Below are 13,225 nucleotides of genomic sequence, written 5' to 3' on the forward strand. Positions count from 1 at the left end.
TTGTTGATAGGGTTCCTGCCTAACTGTAATTGCTGTGTTAATTCAGGTTCTGCGTTGTTAATAGGGTTCCTTTGTGGCCTTCCTGTTAGTTGCTGTGTTAAAGGATAATTCCGGTATTTAGCACTTTGAGTCCCTTTTCTGGTTTGTTTTGGATGAACTAGAGTGGTGGACACTGAAATTTTGACGATGGATCCTGTCTCGACTTTCTGATTCGTTTTGAATCGCCTTTGACTGGTTGGCTATGGGCATGCACAAACATGTCCTTAAAACAATCCTTAATGTTCATTTTTAAAACTGTGCAACTCACTCATGCGGTGTCAACCACTCTAGTTCATCCAAAACAAACCAGAAAAGGGACTCAAAGTGCTAAATACCGGAATTATCCTTTAATTCAGGTTCTGCGTTGTTAATAGGGTTCCTCTGTGGCCTTCCTGTTAGTTGCTGTGTTAATTCAGGTTCTGTGTTGTTAATAGGGTTCCTCCATGGCCTTCCTGTTAGTTGCTGTGTTAATTCAGGTTCTGTGTTGTTAATAGGGTTCCTCCATGGCCTTCCTGTTAGTTGCTGTGTTAATTCAGGTTCTGCGTTGTTAATAGGGTTCCTCTGTGGCCTTCCTGTTAGTTAAACTTCTTCTCAACAGGGTTGTAGTTGTGTGGCTCAGCTGCCTCCTCGAAGCTCCATCTGCTCCACCTCTTGGTGGGGACTCCCTGTCTGTCTGTCTCTGTGTGTGTGTATGTCTGTGTGTGTGTGTCTGTCTGTTTGTGTGTCTGTGTGCCTGCCTCAGCACTAATAGAGCAGGGTGCTGGACCGGACTAAAGGCCCATTCACACCAAGAACGATAACGATAACGATAACTATAAATAAATATCGTTCTCGTTAATATGAATGACGACGTTCACACATAAACTATAACGATAACGACATGAAGAACGATATCGTTGGGGATCACTTTCAGAGCGATTTTCAGAACGATAAAATGCTAATAGCCAATCAGAACCCATCACATTTTAACCGTCACATTCATTAACACAAGAGAAACTTTGCTTATCGTTGTTCAGTGTGAACGCTTTTATCGTTATGGTTATAGTTATCGTTATCGTTATCGTTCTTGGTGTGAATAGGCCTTTAGAGTAAAAGAATGGAGAAAAGGCCACACTTGCATAAGCCACTTGCATTACCACTGCATAAGTACATTTGTATTGCACAGATGCAGGACCGTACGGGAACATCAGGCCTGTATCTTGGGCCTTCTGTGGTGTGTTTGTAAAGTTGAAAATGACTGGAATCTACAATTTTCACCGAAGTGATTCTCTTCCCGAAATGCATCTAAGGCTGCCTTACATGTTCCCTGGGGATGGTCTCTGATCTCCTACATCTTGGTCTCTTTCTTGGCAATGTCAATTTGTTCTCATCAGATTAGGAGAAGCACTACTGTTTGATGGCCTTGGCTCAGATTCCACCAAAGAAATTCACAGTGAGTGCATGATTTCTATGTTTCATTTAGTGCTATTGAAAATTGTAAATTCTTCTGCAGTGTTTTTTATTTAATAGATAAATGGTTCTAATCTTATACAGGATACTTGGTGTTGTAGATCCTGTATCCTGGCGTTATATTCTCCTCTGTAGACATACAAGTCTAGGAGAAAGAAAGGGATGTCTTGAAAAAGGCACCAGACAATTTTAGATCATACAGTATGGAATAAGCACCTAACATTTTATTTGTGAGTTTATGTCTGGTATGTGTGTGTTAATGATGTTGTATGGAATCATTTCTCAAAATTTTCTCTATATTATCTCTCATCAGACAACAACAACGGTGAGGAGGAGGATAAGAGAGAGATGAGACCAACCGGGCACCATTTGATCTAACTGAAGGAGAATCAGAACTTGTATCCCGGGTTCAACGTAGAGTACGCCGGGGGACCTTTCGCCCTTTTCTTCCTGGCCGAATACGCCAACATTCTCTTCATAAATACCCTATCAGCAGTGCTCTTTATAGGGGCCTCACACTTCCCCTCATTTCCTGAATTTACTACCATTAGCATCATATTTAAAGCAGCCCTTCTTTCTGGGCTATTCCTGTGGGTTCGGGCCTCCTACCCACGATTCCGATATGACCAACTAATACATCTAGTGTGAAAAAACTTCCTCCCCCTTACACTAGCACTGATCCTCTGACATATTTCCCTTCCAGTGGGAACTGCAGGTCTCCCTCCCCAATTCTAGATAGACCCGGAGCTGTGCCTGAACGCCTAAGGGCCACTTTGATAGAGTGAACCACGGGGTTAGACTCCCCCCGGCTCCTTAGAAAAAAGGGATTCGAACCCATCCTCCAGAGATCAAAACTCTGGGTGCTTCCACTACACCACTTTCTAGTAAGGTCAGCTAAATAAGCTTTCGGGCCCATACCCCGAACATGTTGGTTAAAATCCTTCCCCTACTAATGAACCCTTACGTACTCACAATCCTACTGTCTAGCCTGGGCCTAGGAACTACAATAACCTTTGCAAGCTCCCACTGACTGTTAGCATGAATGGGTCTGGAAATTAACACCCTCGCCATCGTCCCCATAATGGCCTACCAGCATCACCCCCGAGCCGTAGAAGCCACAACCAAGTACTTCCTCACACAAGCCACAGCAGCAGCTATACTTCTATTTGCTAGCACTACCAACGCATGAATCACTGGACAGTGAGAAATTACCCAACTTTCCCACCCCATCGCCTCTTCCATCGCCGTTACGGCCTTGGCACTAAAAATTGGGCTGGCCCCCATGCACTTCTGACTTCCCTGAAGTTCTCCAGGGAATCACACTGACCACAGGACTAGTGTTATCTACTTGACAAAAACTAGCCCCATTCGCACTAATCCTTCAAGTTGCGGATAACGCCCACCCTTACTTACTTACAACACTAGCAATCTCTTCTACATTAGTAGGAGGCTGAGGGGGGCCTTAATCAAACCCAACTACGCAAAATCCTGGCATACTCCTCAATCGCACATCTAGGGTGAATAATTCTAGTGGCCCAAATGGCCCCCCAAATAACACTAATAGCCCTAATTACCTACATTGCCATAACAACAGCCGCCTTCCTCACCCTAAACAATGTTGGCTCAACCAAAACTATTACCCTCGCCTCAACCTGAACTAAAGCCCCCACCCTGACCGCACTGGCCTGCCTTATTCTTCTCTCATTAGGGGGCTTACCCCCACTAACCGGATTCATGCCTAAATGACTAATTCTCCAAGAAGTCACCAGCCAGGGATTTCCTCTCACTGCCACCGTGATAGCCCTTACAGCCCTATTAAGTCTTTATTTCTACCTTCGACTAAGCTACGCCATAACCCTTACCCTCTCCCCCTACACCATTAACTCCACTGCCCCCTGACGAACCGCAACTAAACAGCCTTCCCTCCCCCCTATCCGCGGCTATCGTTTTATCAACCTGCCTCCTCCCCCTTACCCCAACCGCCCTGGCCCTTTTAGCCTAGGGGCTTAGGATAGCATTTAGACCATGAGCCTTCAAAGCTCCAAGCAGGAGTGAAAATCTCCTAGCCCCTGATAAGACTTGCAGGGATTTATCCCACATCTTCTGGATGCAACCCAGACACTTTAATTAAGCTAAAGCCTTTCTAGATGGGAAGGCCTCGATCCTACAAACTCTTAGTTAACAGCTAAGCGCCCTAACCAGCGAGCATATATCTACTTTCCCCGCCGTCCGGGAGAGAGGCGGAGAAAGCCCCGGCAGGCGTTAACCTGCGTCTTCAGGTTTGCAACCTGACATGAACTTCACCACAGAGCTTGTGGTAAGAAGAGGAGTTAAACCTCTGTCCTCGGAGCTACAATCCGCCGCCTAAACCTTCGGCCATCCTACCTGTGGCAATTACACGTTGATTTTTCTCAACTAATCATAAAGATATTGGTACCCTTTACCTAGTATTTGGTGCCTGAGCAGGGATAGTAGGCACTGCCTTAAGTCTCTTAATCCGAGCAGAACTGAGCCAACCCGGGGCACTTCTCGGAGACGATCAGATCTATAACGTCATCGTTACGGCGCACGCCTTCGTAATAATCTTCTTCATAGTAATGCCAATTCTAATTGGTGGCTTTGGGAACTGACTAGTCCCCCTTATGATCGGGGCACCAGACATGGCATTCCCACGAATGAACAACATGAGCTTCTGACTACTTCCGCCTCATTCCTCCTCCTTCTTGCCTCATCCGGGGTTGAGGCCGGGGCAGGAACCGGATGAACAGTCTACCCGCCCTTGGCAGGTAATCTTGCCCACGCCGGAGCGTCCGTCGATCTAACTATCTTCTCTCTTCATCTAGCAGGTATCTCATCAATTCTTGGGGCCATTAATTTTATTACCACAATTATTAATATGAAACCCCCTGCAATCTCACAATATCAAACACCCCTATTTGTGTGATCCGTGCTTGTAACGGCCGTTCTCCTTCTTCTCTCACTCCCTGTGTTAGCTGCTGGGATTACAATGCTCCTAACAGACCGAAATCTAAATACGACCTTCTTTGACCCGGCAGGGGGAGGGGACCCAATTCTATATCAACACCTATTCTGATTCTTTGGCCACCCGGAAGTTTACATTTTAATCCTACCAGGATTTGGAATGATCTCCCACATTGTAGCCTATTATTCCGGCAAAAAAGAACCTTTCGGATACATGGGAATGGTATGAGCCATGATGGCCATCGGACTTCTAGGGTTTATCGTATGAGCCCACCACATGTTCACCGTAGGAATGGATGTAGACACACGAGCCTACTTTACATCAGCAACAATGATTATTGCTATTCCCACCGGAGTAAAAGTCTTTAGCTGACTTGCGACACTGCACGGGGGCTCAATCAAATGGGATACTCCCCTTCTTTGAGCTCTGGGCTTCATTTTCCTATTCACGGTCGGGGGGCTCACAGGGATTGTACTAGCCAATTCCTCCCTAGACATTGTTCTACACGACACATACTACGTAGTAGCACACTTCCACTATGTTCTGTCAATGGGTGCTGTGTTTGCCATCATGGCCGCATTCATGCACTGATTCCCGCTATTTTCAGGATACACCCTTCACAGCACCTGAACAAAAATCCACTTTGGGGTTATGTTCGTAGGGGTAAATCTAACTTTCTTCCCACAGCACTTCCTGGGGCTAGCCGGAATGCCACGACGGTACTCGGACTACCCAGATGCCTACACCCTTTGAAACACGGTGTCTTCAATCGGGTCATTAATCTCTTTAGTAGCAGTAATTATGTTCTTATTTATTCTTTGAGAAGCATTTGCCGCCAAACGAGAAGTATCATCAGTAGAGCTTACCATGACGAACGTAGAATGACTACACGGCTGCCCACCTCCTTACCACACCTTTGAAGAGCCGGCTTTCGTGCAAGTACAAGCAAAATAACGAGAAAGGGAGGAATCGAACCCCCGTGAGATGGTTTCAAGCCAAACTGCATGGCCACTCTGCCACTTTCTTAAATAAGACACTAGTAAAACGATTACCTTGCCTTGTCGAGGCAAAATTGTGGGTTAAACTCCCGCGTGTCTTAGCCCAGAGCTAAATGGCACATCCCTCACAACTAGGATTGCAAGACGCGGCCTCCCCTGTAATAGAAGAACTCCTACATTTCCACGACCACGCCCTAATGATCGTACTCCTAATTAGCACACTGGTTCTTTACATTATTGTGTCAATGGTTTCCACCAAACTTACTGACAAATACATTCTAGATTCTCAAGAAATTGAAATTGTGTGAACTGTCCTGCCGGCAGTAATCCTTATTTTAATTGCACTTCCCTCCCTACGGAATTCTTTACCTCATGGACGAGATTAACGACCCCCATCTAACTATTAAAGCCATGGGACACCAGTGATACTGAAGCTATGAGTACACAGACCTACGAAGACCTTGGCTTCGACTCCTATATGGTTCCTACACAAGACCTAGTACCAGGACAATTCCGACTACTAGAAACAGACCACCGAATGGTTGTTCCAATAGAATCTCCTATTCGAGTTCTTGTATCAGCGGAAGACGTACTTCACTCCTGAGCTGTTCCAGCACTAGGAGTAAAAAATAGACGCAGTACCAGGACGCCTGAATCAAACCGCCTTTATCGCCTCCCGTCCCGGTGTATTCTACGGGCAATGCTCTGAAATTTGTGGTGCAAATCACAGCTTTATGCCAATTGTGGTAGAGGCTGTTCCTCTAGAACACTTTGAAAACTGATCCTCACTCATACTTGAAGACGCCTCACTAGGAAGCTAAACTGGGCCTAGCGTCAGCCTTTTAAGCTGAAGATTGGTGGCCCCCAACCACCTCTAGTGACATGCCTCAATTGAACCCCGCTCCTTGATTTGCAATTCTTGTCTTCTCTTGACTAATTTTCCTAACAGTCATCCCCCCAAAAGTCCTAGCCCATAATTTCAACAATGAACCTACAACTGTAGGAGCTGAAAAAGCTAAACCTGAACCCTGAAACTGACCATGATACTAAGCTTCTTTGACCAATTCATGAGCCCCTCTTACCTAGGTATTCCCCTTATTGCGGTAGCAATCGCACTCCCATGAACTTTATACCCCACCCCTACAACACGATGATTGAACAATCGAGTATTAACCCTTCAAGGCTGATTTATTAATCGATTCACACAACAACTTCTTCTTCCTATTAACCCAGGAGGACACAAATGAGCAGTTCTGCTTACATCTTTAATGCTCTTCCTTATTACTATCAACATGTTAGGACTTCTCCCCTACACATTTACACCAACTACACAACTTTCTCTTAATATGGGCCCTTGCCGTCCCTCTGTGACTAGCCACAGTAATCATCGGTATGCGAAACCAACCTACAGCTGCCCTAGGACATCTCCTCCCCGAGGGCACCCCAGCACCACTTATTCCTGTACTAATTATTATCGAAACGATTAGCCTGTTTATCCGACCCTTAGCCCTTGGAGTCCGACTAACTGCCAACCTAACAGCTGGCCACCTACTCATCCAACTAATTGCTACAGCAGCATTTGTTCTTCTCCCAATTATGCCAACCGTGGCCATCTTAACAGCCACAATCTTATTCTTACTCACTCTTCTAGAAGTTGCCGTAGCAATGATTCAGGCATATGTCTTCGTCCTACTCTTAAGCCTATACCTACAAGAAAACGTCTAATGGCCCACCAAGCACACGCATACCACATGGTAGACCCAAGCCCTGACCGCTCACCGGAGCAATTGGCGCCCTGCTGCTAACATCCGGCACTGCAATTTGATTCCACTTCCATTCAACCCTCCTTATAACTCTAGGCCTAGTACTAACCCTCCTAACTATATACCAATGATGACGGGACATTGTCCGAGAAGGGACCTTCCAAGGCCACCACACCCCTCCAGTTCAAAAAGGACTACGTTACGGGATGATCCTGTTCATTACCTCAGAAGTATTCTTCTTTGCAGGATTTTCTGAGCCTTCTACCACTCAAGCCTAGCACCAACCCCTGAACTAGGAGGTTGCTGACCCCCAACAGGAATCACACCCCCTGGACCCATTCGAAGTACCACTATTGAATACAGCCGTCCTTCTGGCCTCCGGTGTAACTGTGACATGAGCCCATCACAGCCTTATAGAAGGAGAACGAAAACAAGCCATCCAATCTCTTACCCTTACAATCCTTCTGGGCTTCTACTTTACTTTCTTACAAGCCTAGAATACTATGAAGCCCCCTTTACGATCGCAGATGGAGTATATGGATCAACATTCTTTGTGGCCACAGGATTCCACGGCCTACACGTAATTATTGGCTCAACATTCCTGGCTGTTTGTCTTCTACGTCAAGTACTCTACCACTTTACTTCAAACCACCACTTTGGATTCGAGGCCGCCGCCTGATACTGACACTTTGTTGACGTAGTATGACTATTCTTATACGTCTCTATCTACTGATGAGGATCATAATCTTTCTAGTATAAAAGACAGTACAGGTGGCTTCCAACAATCTAATCTTGGTTAAAGTCCAAGGAAAGATAATGAGTCTAATTATAACTATCCTAGCAATCACATCAGTACTATCAATCATTTTAATTATTGTTTCGTTCTGACTACCACAAATAAACCCCGACGCAGAAAAACTTTCACCTTACGAATGTGGATTTGACCCCCTAGGATCTGCCCGACTGCCCTTCTCCCTGCGGTTTCTCCTAGTAGCTATTCTATTCTTACTATTTGACCTAGAGATCGCATTACTACTTCCCCTCCCCTGAGGAAATCAACTGCTCGACCCACTAACAACCGTCTCATGGGCCACCGCCATCCTTGTTCTCCTAACATTAGGTTTAGTCTATGAGTGAATGCAGGGGGGCCTTGAATGAGCCGAATAGGGAATTAGTCCAACTAAAGACTTCTGATTTCGGCTCAGACAATTATGGTTAAAGTCCATAACTCCCTTATGACCCCGGTACACTTCAGTTTTAGCATAGCATTTATCCTAGGCCTAATGGGCCTGGCATTTCACCGAACCCACCTTCTCTCTGCTCTACTATGTTTAGAGGGCATGATGCTATCACTCTTTCTTGCTCTCTCTTTATGAACCCTACAAACAGAAGCAACAAACTTCTCTGCAGCGCCCATATTACTCCTCGCCTTCTCTGCTTGTGAAGCCAGCACTGGTCTTGCCCTACTAGTAGCAACAGCTCGAACCCACGGAACAGACCGACTACAAAGCCTTAACCTCCTGCAATGTTAAAAAGTGTTAATCCCAACTCTAATGCTCTTCCCAACGATCTGGTTAACACCCAAAAAATGACTTTGGACATCTGCCGTATCCTACAGCCTAGTTATTGCCCTACTGAGTCTAACCTGACTCAACTGGACAGCAGAAACAGGGTGAACCTGCCAAACAGCTATATAGCAATTTGACCCCCTTTCTGCCCCCCTTCTAGTCCTAACATGTTGACTCCTCCCTCTAATAATCCTCGCAAGCCAAAACCACACGCAGTCTGAACCTGCCTCCCGGCAACGTATATACCTTAGCCTCCTGGCCTCCCTTCAAACCTTCCTTATTATAGCATTCGGGGCCACAGAAATTATTATGTTTTATATTATATTTGAAGCAACCCTTGTCCCCACTCTTATTATTATTACCCGATGAGGTAATCAAGCAGAACGCCTAAAATGCGGGCACCTACTTCTTATTTTACACTTTAGCGGGATCCCTCCCACTATTTAGTTGCACTACTAACCCTACAAAATTCAACAGGAAGTTTATCAATGATTACCCTAAACTTTTGTCAACCTTTAACTCTGATCTCTTGGGGGGACAAAATCTGGTGAGCAGGCTGCTTAGTGGCATTCCTCGTAAAAATACCCCTCTATGGCGTTCATCTCTGACTACCAAAGGCGCACGTAGAAGCCCCTATTGCCGGGTCAATAGTCCTGGCCGCAGTTTTACTAAAACTTGGGGGTTACGGCATGATTCGAATGACCACAGTCCTTGACCCCCTCACCAAAGAAATAGCCTATCCTTTCATCGTGCTCGCCCTCTGGGGAATCATCATAACAGGATCTATCTGTTTACGCCAAACAGACCTAAAATCACTAATCGCTTACTCCTCAGTAAGCCACATAGGCCTAGTAGCTGGGGGTATTCTTATTCAAACCCCCTGAGGCCTAACCGGAGCAATTATTTTAATAATTGCCCACGGACTAGTCTCATCGGCATTATTCTGTCTGGCAAACACAAGCTATGAACGAACACACAGCCGAACCATGGTCCTAGCACGAGGCATGCAAATACTATTCCCCCTAACAGCCACATGATGATTTATTGCTAACTTAGCCAATCTTGCACTCCCCCCACTCCCTAATCTTATGGGAGAAGTAATAATCATTACAACCATGTTTAACTGATCTCCTTGAACCCTCGTCCTAACAGGGCTCGGCACCCTGATCACAGCCGGCTACTCCCTCTACATGTTCCTAATGACTCAGCGAGGCCCAGTACCAGCACATATTACAGGATTAACCCCTTATCACACACGAGAGCACCTTTTAATTGCCCTTCACTTAATCCCAGTTATCTTACTTATCCTTAAACCAGAGTTCATGTGAGGATGATTCTACTGCAGGTATAGTTTAACGAAAATGTTGGATTGTGATTCCAAAGACAGGAGTTCAAACCTCCTTATCCGCCGAGAGAGGCCTGTAGCAATAGAGACTGCTAATCTCTACCCCCGCAGTTAGAGTCTGCGGCTCACTCGGCCTTTGAAGGATAACAGTCATCCGTTGGTCTTAGGAACCAAAAACTCTTGGTGCAAATCCAAGCAGAGGCTATGCAAACCACACTGATTTTATCATCATCACTTACACTAATCTTTGCCCTCCTAGCCTACCCTATTCTTACAACGATTGACCCTACACCAAAACCCCCCGGTTGAGCCGTGTCCCACGTAAAAACCGCAGTTAGTGCCGCATTCGTGGTCAGTCTTTTACCCTTATTCATCTTTCTAGATCAGGGAGTAGAGACAATCGTTACCACCTGACACTGAATAAACACATCCACTTTCAACATTAGCATTAGCCTAAAGTTCGATGCCTATTCAATTATCTTTACGCCCATCGCCCTTTACGTGACCTGATCCATCCTTGAATTTGCCTCCTGATACATACACGCGGACCCCTACATGAACCGATTCTTTAAATACCTCCTCATGTTCTTAATTGCTATAATTATCTTAGTTACAGCCAACAACATATTCCAACTATTTATTGGTTGAGAAGGAGTAGGAATTATGTCCTTCCTACTAATCGGCTGATGATACGGCCGAGCCGATGCCAACACTGCAGCCTTGCAAGCCGTAATTTATAACCGAGTAGGAGACATCGGACTAATTATAAGCATGGCCTGGTTTGCCATGAATCTTAATTCATGAGAAATACAACAAATCTTTGCACTCTCCCACAACATAGACATAACCCTCCCCCTTCTAGGCCTAATCATTGCCGCAACAGGCAAGTCGGCCCAATTCGGACTTCACCCTTGACTGCCTTCCGCAATGGAAGGTCCTACGCCAGTCTCCGCCCTACTGCACTCAAGCACAATGGTCGTAGCAGGAATCTTCCTCCTTATTCGACTGCACCCTCTTACCCAATCTAACCCCACAGCATTAACCATTTGCTTATGTCTAGGTGCACTAACAACACTATTCACTGCCACATGTGCTCTCACCCAGAATGACATTAAAAAAATCGTAGCCTTCTCTACTTCAAGTCAGCTGGGACTTATGATGGTAACAATTGGGCTTAATCAGCCCCAATTAGCCTTCTTCCACATTTGCACCCATGCCTTCTTCAAAGCAATACTCTTCCTCTGCTCCGGATCAGTAATCCACAGCCTTAACGACGAACAAGACATCGGAAAATAGGAGGCCTGCACAAACCTAGCACCTTTTACATCTACCTGTCTGACAATTGGAAGCCTAGCTCTAACAGGAACCCCCTTCCTGGCCGGCTTCTTCTCAAAAGATGCCATCATCGAAGCCCTAAACACCTCTTACCTAAACGCCTGAGCCCTTGTCCTCACTCTAATTGCAACCTCTTTCACGGCTGTCTATAGCTTCCGAGTTGTATTCTTTGTTACCATGGGAACCCCCCGATTCATGCCTCTCTCTCCAATCAACGAAAATGACCCTGCGGTTATCAACCCAATTAAACGACTGGCCTGAGGCAGCATTGTAGCAGGACTAATTCTTATTTCAAACACCCTCCCTACAAAAACACCCATTATAACCATACCCCCTATACTAAAACTAGCTGCTCTTATCGTCACAATCATTGGACTTCTAACAGCCATAGAACTAGCCGCCCTTACTGCCAAACAATTTAAACCTACCCCAATCATTAAACTACACAACTTCTCAAATATACTTGGCTACTTCCCCGCAACAGTACACCGCCTGGCCCCTAAAACTAAACCTGGTTTTAGGCCAAACAATGGCCAACCAACTAGTAGACCAATCCTGATTTGAAGCCGCAGGCCCCAAAGGGCTAGCTTCAGCCAGGCAAAAATATCCGCCGCCACTAGCGACGCCCAACGAGGGATCATCAAGACATATCTAATAATCTTCATAATCACCACAGGACTGGCCACCCTTTTAGCCTCTACCTAAACAGCCCGTAAAGCCCCCCGACTTAAACCACGAGTCAACTCTAACACTACAAATAGGGTTAGCAATAAAACTCAAGCGCATAACACTATCATAACACCCCCTGAAGCATAAAGCATAGAAACCCCACCAACATCTCCCCGAACCATCAACAATTCTTTACAGCTACTCAACACCCCCGCACTAAAATCATATCATGACGAGCCAAAATAAAGTAGCCCTGCAACGACTACCACAAAGTAGAACATTGCATGCTCAAAGACAGACGCATCCCCCCAGCTTTCAGGGTGCGGGTCAGCTGCCAAGGCAGCCGAATACCCAAAAACTACTAACATCCCCCCTAAATAAATTAAGAAAAGAGCCAAGGCCAGAAACGGAGACCCAAACATTGCTAAAACAGCACAACCCGCTCCAGAAGACATCACTAACCCTAATGCCGCGAAATACGGGGCAGGATTGGATGCAACACCTACCATCCCTAAAACAAACCCAAATAATCAAAGACACACAAAGTATACCATAATTTCTACCCGGATTCTAACCGAGACCAATGACTCGAAAAACCACCGTTGTTATTCAACTATAGAAACCCTAATGGCAAGCCTACGAAAAACCCACCCACTCCTAAAAATCGCTAACGACGCACTAGTCGACCTCCCAGCCCCTTCTAACATTTCAGTCTGATGAAACTTCGGCTCACTTTTAGGGCTGTGTTTAGCAGCACAAATTTTAACAGGATTATTCCTGGCTATACACTACACTTCTGACATCGCAACTGCATTCTCTTCTGTTGCCCACATTTGCCGTGACGTAAACTACGGCTGACTGATCCGAAGCATGCACGCAAACGGAGCATCATTCTTCTTTATCTGCATTTACGCCCACATTGGCCGAGGACTTTACTACGGCTCATACCTTTACAAAGAGACATGAAACATTGGAGTAGTCCTTCTCCTTCTTGTTATGATGACTGCCTTTGTAGGCTACGTTCTCCCCTGAGGACAAATGTCTTTCTGAGGGGCCACTGTAATTACCAACTTATT

The 13,225-nt window shown here is 45.7% G+C and overlaps 1 pseudogene; it reads right to left on the reverse strand.

Moving 5' to 3' along the window:
- Positions 1-12,181: 12,181 nt before the first annotated feature.
- Positions 12,182-12,718, reverse strand: LOC143139979 (NADH-ubiquinone oxidoreductase chain 6-like; annotated as a pseudogene).
- Positions 12,719-13,225: the final 507 nt, after the last annotated feature.

This window comes from Alosa pseudoharengus, unplaced genomic scaffold (assembly GCF_046254945.1).
Source record: "Alosa pseudoharengus isolate Yale_2024_CS ecotype anadromous, Long Island Sound unplaced genomic scaffold, YU_APseudo_1.1 YU_APseudo_1.1_scf_222, whole genome shotgun sequence".
Lineage (NCBI taxonomy): Eukaryota > Metazoa > Chordata > Actinopteri > Clupeiformes > Clupeidae > Alosa > Alosa pseudoharengus.